Genomic DNA, 12,747 nt, shown 5'->3' with positions numbered 1-12,747 from the left:
CACCTGACTGATGAATTAAGACATGTACATCGGGCCCTCAGGATGAACGGATACTCTGACCGCACTATCCGCCAAGCTGTCTCTCCCACCACACAGAAACAACCACATGAAACTCTGACCAAAACTATCACGTTACCATACATAGCAGGCGTGACCAAAAAGATCTCCAAAATTCTAAACAAACATAAGATCCAAGTCCGATTCAGTACAGTGCATAAAATCCGTGATCTGATTCCATCTGTGAAGGATGTCGTTCCTGACTTACAGTATCCTGGAGTCTACAAATTGAGTTGCATTTGTGGTGATTGCTACATTGGAGAAACAAAACGTCATGTTGCTGATCGTGTCCGCGAGCACAAGTCAGATCTGAAACACGGCAGAACTGATTCTTCGGCCGTTGCCGATCATTGCTACAACTCGGCGGGCTCTCATGAAATTGTCTTTTCCGAGACCAAGGTTCTCTGCAAACCATCAAAGGTTTGTACACGAAGCCATACAAATATACAAACACAGACATAATTTCAACCGTGATGATGGGTACAAACTCAGTAATCACTGGAAAGATGTTATTAACCACGCAAAAAAGACTTAATTACACTTTTTGGACCATCTTATCTGACAGGCACTATTTTAATTTACTTCACCGAGTGTTAACATCCACAGTGTTTAACAGTAATCTCTTCATTGTTCTTTGATCACCGCTCGCCACGTTTCCATTCATTGTGTTGAGCACTACGTGATGTCTTTGATCACCGCTCGCCCTCCGTCCCGGCGCGTCTCCATTCATTGTGTTGAGCACTGCGTGCAGTCTTTGATCGCCGCTCGCACTCCGTCCCGACACGTCTCCATTCATTGTGTTGAGCACTGCGTGCAGTCTTTGATCACCGCTCCTCCTCCCTCCCGATACGTTTCCATTCATTGGCTACCACAGCCTGATAAGCTCTCTCCCCCCCCCCTCTCCACCTCCCTTCAACTTGCTTATAAGGGATTACATCTTGAATCATTGCTTCACTTGATGCAGCTAATTCGGCTGTGACGGTCCCACCTGATGACGGAGACTTGTGTTGCCTCCGAAACGTCGTGAATTTTATTTTGTTTTATTTTACTTTCATTAATTTTAATGTTTTTACCTACGTGACTTTACCGAAAAAACCTGAGAATATGAATCATTGCAGTCACGAAAGCTTCAAATCTAGAATATCACTGCATAATTGTACACTTCCGTTTGAATAAGGATGTGCATCTCCCTGCATAATTCCATGATTCGTGTTAATTTGCTAATATTCACCCCCCAATGTCCTCTAAACTGCTTCAAGTTTAGAGGATGATTAGGCGACATGATTTGGAATACGATGTGCAAGTTTATACTGTACTGACTTTGTTTTATAAATATATTTAATGACAATCGTGTTGAGCGGGGTGCTTCTAGAAAACGAGTGTTTTATATGATAATTTCTGCCATGAACTTCAAACAATGATCTGAATGGTTTAGCTTGTAAGCGTGGTTTATTATCATGTCCATATTAAAGATTTTTTGGGTTAGATCGCTTAAGTATCTAAATGTTTCGTTGAAACCCGCCACCACCCGACAAAGCCAACTTGTTAGGGTTGTCACGTAAACAGAACATGCCAAATTGTCACTAGTACAGCACACCGGTGTGTTGGAGAGCCAAGCCACAACATTTACAATCTGAGTACGACGTTTCGTCTGTAATTAAAACTAGCCTCATCAGTCGACAGCCAGATTTGGAAAGTCTCACTGTTTTGTTCCTTACATAGAAGCATAGATGTGTTGACCACGCAGCTGCGCTCTTGCACAATGTGGGGGATGGGGGGGATTACTGAGGCAATGTACATTAAGCGTGTGCATTATGCGAGCCCTTTGAACTTGTCCTTCCTGTCTATTGTGTTTATTAAAATAATTCGCTAATATTCACCCTGCAATGTGCTGCAAACTGCTTCCAGTTCAAAGCCGTTACCAGGGAAATGCGGTCTGAAGTATTAAACTTGTGGTTTGGACCTTTGAGGTGCAAGTTTTTACCGTGCTGTCCTTGTTTCATAAGTATATTTCAGGACACTCGTGTTGATATGTGCAGGGGAATAGTATAAACTTGACTCGTGGCAGGGGAATGGCAAAAAACAGGGAGTGCCTCCTTCTGATAAACAAAAAACGAATGAAGGGGGCGTGGGAGCGTGGCGTAAGGTGTGGAAAGCTGTAAGTCACAGGTATCATTCGAATTGGGTCAATGACACCAGCACACAAATGGTGGGGTCGTTTGGAATGATGTTGCAATGATGATCTTTAAATTAAATTTTTGTTTTTAGAATTTACAATCTGCATATCTAGCAACAGAGCTTCGCTAATCTTGCCATTGAGTTCAAGCCTGAATACGTATATTCATCTCACCGCATAATTTGCATTCATTTGCTACTATATTCACCCTGCAATATGCTGCAAAATGCTGCCAGTTCAAATGCGTTACCAGGGAAATGCAGACTGAAGTATTAAAATTGTGATTTTGAACTTTGAGGTGCAAGTTTATACCGTGCTGACTTTGTTTTATAAATATATTGAAGTACTTGTGTTGATGTGAGCGCTACAGAACAATCAAGGTGATTTGTTTAATTTAATCCACGCAAATTATTACGATTGCTGTCATACACTTTTAATGATAATCGACATGGTATTGCCTGTAAGCGTGTGTGTATTTACACTGCTGTGTAAGTACACTTGACTTTGACTCGTGTGTGTACGTGTTTGTTGTAAGCATTGTAGAGTTAACGGATGCTCAGATAGTTCAAAAAAATCAGATTTTCATTAATCTGCAAAAAAATATTGACGTTAATATTGCTGTGCATGCATACTCGCGCGTGTGTAGAGGTAGTGTAGTGGTTAGCGCACAGCTCAATTCTCGCTCACGTTAAATTCATGCTCACGGCCAACACCAGCGACGATTATCTGAACAGTATGTAATTTAATGTTGGGTTTGTCGATGGCAGCATATAGAACGGGGTAGACCCGTGTGATGTAAGGGAAAAACGTTTAGCTGGAAGCATATTATATTTTTTGCTACAGAGAATTGTAAAGTATTACTTACTGTTAGTAGCTCAGCTTATTGGAGAGTATATTTAGTATACTGATGATACTATGTAGTTTATATTTTAGTTTTTTACGTGGTTGTTTAGTTACTGCAGCTACATACTATTAACATTCCTTCCCTTTATTAATGCTACCCCTATCCCCTCCCTTTGATGCTGCTTATCCTGCAAAATTGACTTTGAAACCCCCCGCCCACCTCCTACGCATTTCACAAGTAGTACTAATCACATATCTGCATATGCTAAATTCCTCTTGATATGCAAATTAATTTGTCAAGGCGCTCTTCCCCTTACAACCCAGCTTAAATATACGCTCCAAGCGTGGTGGTGTTTCATTCAGACGCTGTCTCCCCGACAGACCTGGTCTTGACCTGAGGACGGCTGTGTGCGTTGTGGCCGAAACGTCGTGAGAATTATTTTATTATGTTTTATTTGTATTATTTCCCTTATACGTGACTTTACCGAAAGAACCAAGAAGATGATTAATCGATGTTTACGTGTTTGATTTGAGAATATTTTATAACTGTTGCATTCCTGAAAGTGATATAAATTTCCTAGTTTGTTAACCGTTTGACCAAGCGAATTGATAAAAACATTTAATGCGAGTTTTACTGTTAATATTCTTGCAAATCAATACAGATCTGATTTGTTTTTAAACATGGCTGATCGTACGTTTTTGCTACCATATCCTTCCTTAAAAAAACACGGACGAGTAGACATGCACACACGAGTGTGCATCCATACACTGCTGCATTTAAAAAGCGGAGTGCATACACACACGAGTGTGCATATACAGGGTGTATATACAGACATACAACGCAGTGTACATACACAGCAGTGTACGCACACAAGGGTTGCGTTCCACTGCGAACACGCACGATTGTACATACATATGCACACACATTCGTGTACGTACACACTCGAGTGCTCATCTTGTTGTGGTGTTTCCTATGTTGTGGTTTTTGGTATACTTAAATGCAGAAGTACAAAATGTGCAGTTCACACCTATGCACCCTTAGCCCATTGATCGTGATGATGATGAATAACATATTACTAGATCTAACAAATAAACGAATGAACACGTTACAACTGAAACAATAAATATGCTCATCGAGTTTTGATTTGGATTGTGTGGTTAAATACTGTAAATAGATATTCAAATTCATTGAGATTGCACATTCGGCAAATTCTAATGCGGCCACAATGCGATTCTAATAATTATAGTGCAATTCTAATCCCTCACCCCCAGTTCGCATTTCCGTCCCTAGGTTCGCATATATAAACATATGACATCCATACATACGAGTATCATGGGATTATTATGTAGGAGGTCATAGAATTAATCTAACTCATTTGCCTTGCTTTCATCCCTCGACTGATATTCATCTTCGGTGGGTGCATGAGCAACCACCACTCCTCGCCTCCCGTTGATTGGGAGGTGTGCCCACGCTAGCCTGGGGCTGAGAGCTTTCCACACCTTACGCCACGCTCCCACGCCCCCTTGGTTCGTTTTTTTCTCAGAAGAAGAGCCCCCTGTTGTTTGGCATTCTCCAGCCACGAGTAAAGTTCTGTAAAAACAATCCGCTACCTCATCGGCGGTGCCGGACCTTTAACGCTGCGGTGGATGTGAGCAATGTCCTGGAGGGAAGGCTCGCAGCCACCACAGAGGCCCACGAGGTCTCTTGACGGGTGCGAAGCGCTGGTAACATCTCCATATTCAATGCAATTATCATTAAAAAAAAACATCCAAAATATTAAACACATACACACGAGTTTAACACGTAGGATTTCGGGACCAATATCATCCATAAAAGAGGTTGTTAGGTTAGATCGCGGAAGTATATAAATGTGTCTTTAAAATAAAACATTAAATAAATGCATGCCGACAATGGGCAGCATACTTCAATAGAGATTACCGTTGGTAGGGCTATTAAATTAAACACAAAAGACAGGAAGGACACGTTCAAAGGGCTCGCATAATGCACACGCTTAATGTACATTGCCTCAGTAATCCCACGCCCCCCCCCACATTGTTCAAGAGCGCAGCTGCGTGGTCAACACATCTATGCTTCTATTTAAGGAACGAAACAGTGAGACTTCCCAAATCTGGCTGTCGACTGATGAAGCTAGTTTTAATTACGGACGAAACGTCGTACTCAGATTGTAAATATTGTGGTTTGGCTCTCCAACACACCGGTATGCTGTACTAGTGGAAAAATGTGCATGTTCTGTTTACGTGACAACCCTAACTAGTTGGCTTTGTCGGGTGGTGGCGGGTTTCAACGACACATTTATATATTTAAGCGATCTAACACACAAAACCTTTAATATGGACATGATAATAAACCACGCTTACAAGCTAAACCATTCAGATGATCATTCAAAGTTCATGGCAGAAATTATAATATAAGATGCTCGTTTTCTAAAAGCACCCCGCTCATCACGATTATCCTTAAATATATTTATGAAACAAAGTCAGTACAGTATAAACTTGCACATCTTATTCTAAATCAATCTCGAGATCACCAATTTTGATATTTCAGGCTGCATGTCGCTTTATAATCCTCTAAACTTGCAGCAGTTTTGAGGACATTGGGGGATGAATATTAGAAAATTAACACGAATCATGGAATTATGCAGGGAGATGCAACATCCTTATTCAAACGGAAGTGTACAATTATGCAGTGAGATGTACATACGTATTATGTTGCTAGATATGCGGATAGTTAATGTAAAAATTAACAATTGAATGCAAAGTCCATAATAGGCCAAGTCGAGAACAAAGGATTTTGATGTTAGAGCGAAGTTATAAGGGGCTTAAAATCAAACTTCAAAGTCATTTCGAGAGGGATTTTGCTGAGGATAGACGCTCGACTCACCGCTCTGCAGATAACCCTTCTTCCACGAGACCAGCCTGGCGAGCACGATTGCTTGGCGACTGGTTGGCGACTTCGCTTCGGGAGAGTTCGTGGCAATCTCTTCAGACGGGTTACAGGGACATCGATACGCCGTGCATCCACAAGTAAGTGTCTTTGTTAGTGGATAAACTGGTAATCGCGTGTGTAGTCCGACTTACTGTGTCGCGTTTAGACGTTAGTGAGAGTTGCTTTTTGGCGATTTGAGCCAGACATCCACGCAGCTTAGAGGGTGCATTTAACTCTCAACAACGCCCGCGACTGTTACTCTACTCTGAAGAATCAGTCACATGGAGCAGAAAAACTCTCCACAGCGGCACGCACACACTGGCAAGAAGCGGTTCAATTGCTCCGTGTGTGGGAAGACATTTTCACTGAAACAAAATCTTCACACTCACCAGAACACACACACGGGTGAAAAGCCGTTCAATTGTTCTGTGTGTGGGAAGGCATCTGCAGATTCATCAAATCGTAACCGTCACCAGAAAACACACACGGGCGAGAAGCCGTTCAATTGCTCTGTGTGTGGGAAGGCATTTGCAGATTCATCTACTCTTCGCAATCACCAGAAAACACACACGGGCATGAAGCCGTTCAATTTTTCTGTGTGTAGGAAGGCATTTGCAGATTCATCAACTCTTCGCAATCACCAGAAAACACACACGGGCATGAAGCCGTTCAATTGTTCTGTGTGTAGGAAGGCATTTGCAGATTCATCAACTCTTCGCAATCACCAGAAAACACACACGGGCATGAAGCCGTTCAATTGTTCTGTGTGTAGGAAGGCATTTTCACTGAAACAACATCTTCATCGTCACCAGAAAACACACACAGGCGTGAAGCCGTTCAATTGTTCTGTGTGTAGGAAGGCATTTTCACTGAAACAACATCGTCATCGTCACCAGAAAACACACACAGGCGTGAAGCCGTTCAATTGTTCTGTGTGTAGGAAGGCATTTTCACTGAAACAAAATCTTCATCGTCACCAGAAAACACACACGGGCGAAAAGCCATTCAATTGCGCTGTTTGCGGGAAGTCATTTTCACAGAAATCACATATTCATCGTCACCAGAAAACACACACGGGCGAGAAGCCATTCAATTGCGCTGTGTGCGGGAAGGCATTTGCAAGGAAGTCAGATCTTCACACGGTCATCACCCCGAAACAAGCATGAGAAGATCCGCAATGATAGGGAAGTGAAATCAAAAGGTGAAAAACAAAAGTCCTGAAAAAAATCCATCTTTCGAACCTATGCATGGTGGATCCTGAGAGATGCGTGGATGTAATGAGTCCTGACGACAATTCCTCTTTAGACCCCATGCAGTTGGATCCTGCTAGATGGCTGGATGTTCTGAGCCCTGACGCCAATTCTTATTTCGACCCCATGCAGGTTGATAATGAGAAATGGCTGCTGGAGTGGCTGGATAATCAAAGTATTGAGTACTTCTGTTAAAGTCCTGGAATGTGCACGTTTGTGTCTCTCTTAAATCAATGTATTAGTTGCAATTGATTATATCAGTGATTTCCAGCACTACTCCAAGCTAGTGTAATTAATGGTAGGTTTTTACCCTTTTAACTGGTACAAAACTGACACCTTTATTCAAGGCATCATGTTTGCAATGACCACAACACAAGTAGTCAATAAAGCAAACAAAAAGAAGCAACTCTGATAAGGATAATAATATGCACTGTCCTTGAAGTTGATTGGCCCACACCCGAGACGGCTTTCTTTAGAGCCTAGTCCCCATTGGTGTAGGGCCAGATGACACCAGAAGGCGTGCAACTTATTATCCTTATCAGAGTTGCTTCTTTTTGTTTGCTTTATTGACTACTTGTGTTGTGGTCATTGCAAACATGATGCCTTGAATAAAGGTGTCAGTTTTGTACCAGTTAAAAGGGTAAAAACCTACCATTATATTTTGCCACTGGTAAAAGAGATCTCATAGTGTAAATGTCTAGTGTAATTATTTTAACAAAACCGTTTGATTGCTCTGTGTGTTGGAAGCAGTTTCACAGTCAGCAACACTTCACAGGCATCATCAAACAAAGAGTAAAAATGTTGTCATGAGTCCTAAACTAAATTCCTCTTTCGACCCCATGCAGTTGCATCCTGAGAGATGGCTTGATGTAGTGGAGTGGCTGGAGAGGCTTACATATATATATTTTTTTTTCGGTGATTTCTAGGACTTAGAGTGATGTTGTGAATGCTCTATATTTTGTTCAGATGAATGTCTTCCTTTAAAGTTCCAGAAGTGTTCACTGATTTCAGAATGACAACAATTTTATACTTTGGACGAATGGCTTCAGTCGAAAAGGACGTCAAAGGGGAAATCGACGTTGACGTGTTTGATTTTAAGAATATCTTTTAACTGCTGAATTCCTATTGGGAAATAATTTGCCTAGTTCCTTTCCTGTTTGAGCATGCGTATTAATAAAGATTTCGATACGAGTATTAACGTGAGTTTTCTTGCAGATTAATATAGACCTGTTTTTAAAGATGACTGATCGTACGTTATTGCTACCATATTTTTCCTTTAAAATAACACGGACGAGTAGACATACACACACGAGTGTGCATCCAAACACGACTGTATATACAGCGGTGTGCATTCACACACAAGTATGCATGTGTTTCTACGAGTTTTAACGTTAATATACTTGCAGAACAATAAAGATCTGCTATGTTAAAGATGACTGATCGTCCCTTATTGCTACAATGTTCATAGCGAACACGTGTGGAGGCGAGTTTCAGGTGAAGCATCTCCATCACACAAGTTTACCCTTACCTGGCAGCATCGTGGCAGTCCGCTGGTCACACTCACTACGTCACACTCACAAGCTGTAGGGGCGGGGCTCTGTCTGCTCAGTGGCGCTGTTTTCATTCATTTAGCACCACGAGCGGGGAGTCTCATTCCTATCACATTGCCCCTAAATTCTTTGTACGACACAATATAAAAATAATTTGTTTGTTCCAATTTGCACAATCATACACGAGTACACATACACTCCCATGTACACACACCCACACAAGAGTGAACATACACGGCGCTGTAGAAACTTACACGAATGTGCATATACACTGCTTCATACATACACACACAGATGCACATGCATACAAGTGCGCATACACACACGAGTGTACATACACAGCAGTGTACCTGCAAAGGGATTGCGTTCTACTACAGGAACAAATGTGCGCACAAATTATTGTACATACCTATACACACACATTCACGCATGTACATATCCACATCAACGAGTGAAAATAAACACACAAGTGGACATACACAAAAGTACAGATCCATGTACATACAAACAGTAGTATACTTGGAAAGTGGGGTTTTGTGATTATTTTCACAGTTTAAGCTGACGATATGAATCTTAGATGCCCCACAACAGTGAAGAACGTTATGCTAATGACAGAAAAGCGTGCGATTCTAATTCCTTCTCTGTTTCCACTCCAAACGCTTGGAATTATTAACAATATTCGGAATATTGGTCTCATATTTAACAAGTGTATTGAAGTCATAGGGTTAGGTTATTTGCATTTCCTTGAATAAGTATGTGCATGTTGTTAGTTTGCACATTTACAATGGCATGTAAACTGTGATCAATTTATCGGCTTTATCTGTGAAAATAATTATAAAATGTTGCAATGCTGATGGAGATATACTTATACTAAGAGGTACATGCTTTATAGCGGGGTGACTTTGTTTTAATGGATATTTTTGAGGACTCTTGTTGATGTGTCTCGACAACGAAGGTTATTTGTTATATTCGATCAGTTAACAAGTGTTACTATTGCTGTTTTTTACACATCTGGATGGTATAGTTTGTACGCGTTACATTTCGATTTAAAGCTTTCGTAACTGCATGGATTCATCTTCTTGGTTCTTTCGGTAAAGTCACGTAGAAGGGAAGTAAAAAGTAATAACAATAAAACAATTCTCACGACGTTTCGGCCACAACGCAAGCAGCCGTCCTCAGGTGAAGAACAGGTCTGTCGGAAAGACAGCGTCATTCAGACGCTGTCGCCTCGACAGACCTGGTTTTCTCCTGAGGACGGCTGCTTGCTTTGTGGCCGAAATGTCGTGAGAATTGTTTTGTTATGTTTCATTTTTATTATTTTATTACTTCCCTTCTACGTGACTTTACCGAAATAACCAAGAAGAGTGAGTAGGTGGCTTTAGAGTTCAGTTGTATTCACTGGGTCTCCCGTAGGGTTCAGTGTTACTCACTGGGTCTCCTATATAGGGTTCAGTGTTACTCACTGACACTCCAATAGGGTTCGGTGTTACTCACTGGAGCTTCCATAGAGTTCAGAATTCGTCACTGACGCTCCCTTCGGGTTCAATGTTACTCACTGACACTTCCATAGGGTTCAGTGTTACTCACTGAGGCTCCCATAAGGTTCCCATAGGGTTCATTGTTCATCACTGGGTGTTCCATAGGGTTGTTGTCACATTCTAAGTACAAGTACATATTTTTGTTATCAAATTACAAGTAGAAGTTATTATCGTTACTATCAAGTTACAAGTAAAATGATTATTATGTCGTAAGTACAAGTAATTATTGTCACGTTACAAATAGAAATGAGTATTATTGTTATCACTTTATAAATTATTATTGTTCTTATCATTCGCACAGTGCCAGATTACAGGCACACTCCTGTAATCTGGCACTGTGGAAGGTAGAGAGGGTTGGTGGATCCCCGCACAGTGAATGTTGTGAAACCCTCTTCCCTTGGGCGTCTAGGTGCCATCACCTGTCTCGCCAGGAGAAGACAGTACAGCAAGTGGGATGGTCGCCATCTTCACCTATACAGTTTACAGTGTTTCCCCATCGTAAGTGTGGAGTTTCTCCGAGTGCTCCGGTTTCCCTCCACTTGTATAAGTGCTCGTCATTCATTGGGCGAAATATCTTAAAATAAAAACTCAATTCAGAACCTTACTATGACTCAGTGTGGCTTTCCTGGAATAAGTCTATTATTATAAAACATTACAGGAACTTAATATTCAATTCTGATTCCGCAACCCTCAATGCCCTTTTAAAGTTCAATTTGTGCATGTCTAAAGACATGATGACACCTGCTGGTTATAAAAGGGAAGCACGGGTACAGGCACCGCTGTAGCAACATCCAATCCGAAAGGGAAAAGTATCTGGGCCAAAGGTAATGGGTGGGGCTGGCCGGGATGCTCCGGGAACCCGCTCGAAGGTTCCACGATAGGGCGTGGCCAGAGGCGGAGCCTAGCCGCGCTTGCGGTGATATAAGCGGGGCGGAGGAGGGCTCGGGGGTTCGTGTGTGGAGTCTTGGGTCCGGACTGCGTCGCTGCTCGCCGTCATCTCTCCATCGTCCGAGCACGTGGAAGATCTCCTGCGGCTTCCATCGCCCTCCCCGACTCGCCGTCAACCAGTGCTGTGGCCGAGTGCGGATGGTGGAACCACGCTCAGTGATCGACCGTGTGTGTGTAGCCCGTAGAGACGCTAACATCCAGTGTTGCGAGAGATAAGCTGTTGTGCCCGTATATGAATGAAAGAAGTACCCTCTACACGACGTGTTGCGGAAGTCGCTCATTATACATGCAAGACTCACACAAACATCCATACTCAGAGACCCATAGATTCCAACAGACATCCATAGACTCCAACACACACACACATAGACTCACACAGCGACCTTATTAGGCTCACACAGAGACCCATAGCCTCACACAGAGATCCATACATTCAAAGAGACCCAAAAACTCACACCGAAATCCATAGATTCGTACAGAGGCCAATGAGATTAAAAATAAAAAAAATATTTATTTTGTACTGAAGGACGAGCAATAAATATCTTTTTCACAGATGTGCAGTCAGGCGGGTCAAAATTTAACAACAAAAATAGAATACAAAACACGACAGGAGAGGTAAACAAATTATTTACATATATACAAATGAAACTAAACAATGTTTTATCTTACCACGGCTAAACCTCGAAACACTTAACCCTCTAAACCTACAAACCTCTAAACCCATAACCTTCAAAACCATAAAACTCTACCCTTAACCCTCTCATCCTCAAAACCGTAACGTTCTAAAACTCTCAATTCCTAACCTAAATCCCAAACCATCTAAACCCCAACCCTCTTAAACACCTAACCTTCTAAACCCCTAACTCTCTAAACCCGTATACCCTAACATACCAACCCTCTTAACATCTAACTCTTTAAACCCTCTAAACACCTAACCCTCTAATCCCATAATAAAGGGTTTTGGGGGTAAGTTCATGTAAATGTCAATGCGTCATTACACCCGCCACCACCCGACAGCCAATTAATACATTTTATCACGTGACCAAAAAATGCCAATTTGTTTCTACTTTAGGACACCGCTGTGTTGGAGACTAACAAAAAACACCTTTTATTACAGATAATATTAAGTGTAGGTGTTAAACCCTCTCATCCCTGGCCCTCTAACCCCTTAACCCTTGAAAATCCTCAAATCCATAACCTTCTAAATCCCGAAATCTCTAAACTCCTAAACCCATAACCTTATAAACGACTAAACTCCTAAACCTCTAACAATCGAAATCCATAAACCCTCGACACCTCTAAACACCTAACTTTCTAAACCCCCTAACCATCTAAAACACGAACCCTCAAAACACCAAACCCTCTAAACCCCTTTACCCTGAAAACTCTAACCCTCTAAACCCCTAACCCTCTAAACCCCGAACCATCTAAACCCCTA

Source organism: Lampetra planeri, chromosome 82 (genome assembly GCF_965212315.1).
Source record: "Lampetra planeri chromosome 82, kcLamPlan1.2.h2, whole genome shotgun sequence".
In the NCBI taxonomy this organism is placed as follows: domain Eukaryota; kingdom Metazoa; phylum Chordata; class Hyperoartia; order Petromyzontiformes; family Petromyzontidae; genus Lampetra; species Lampetra planeri.
Note: the sequence above shows the minus strand (reverse complement) of the source record.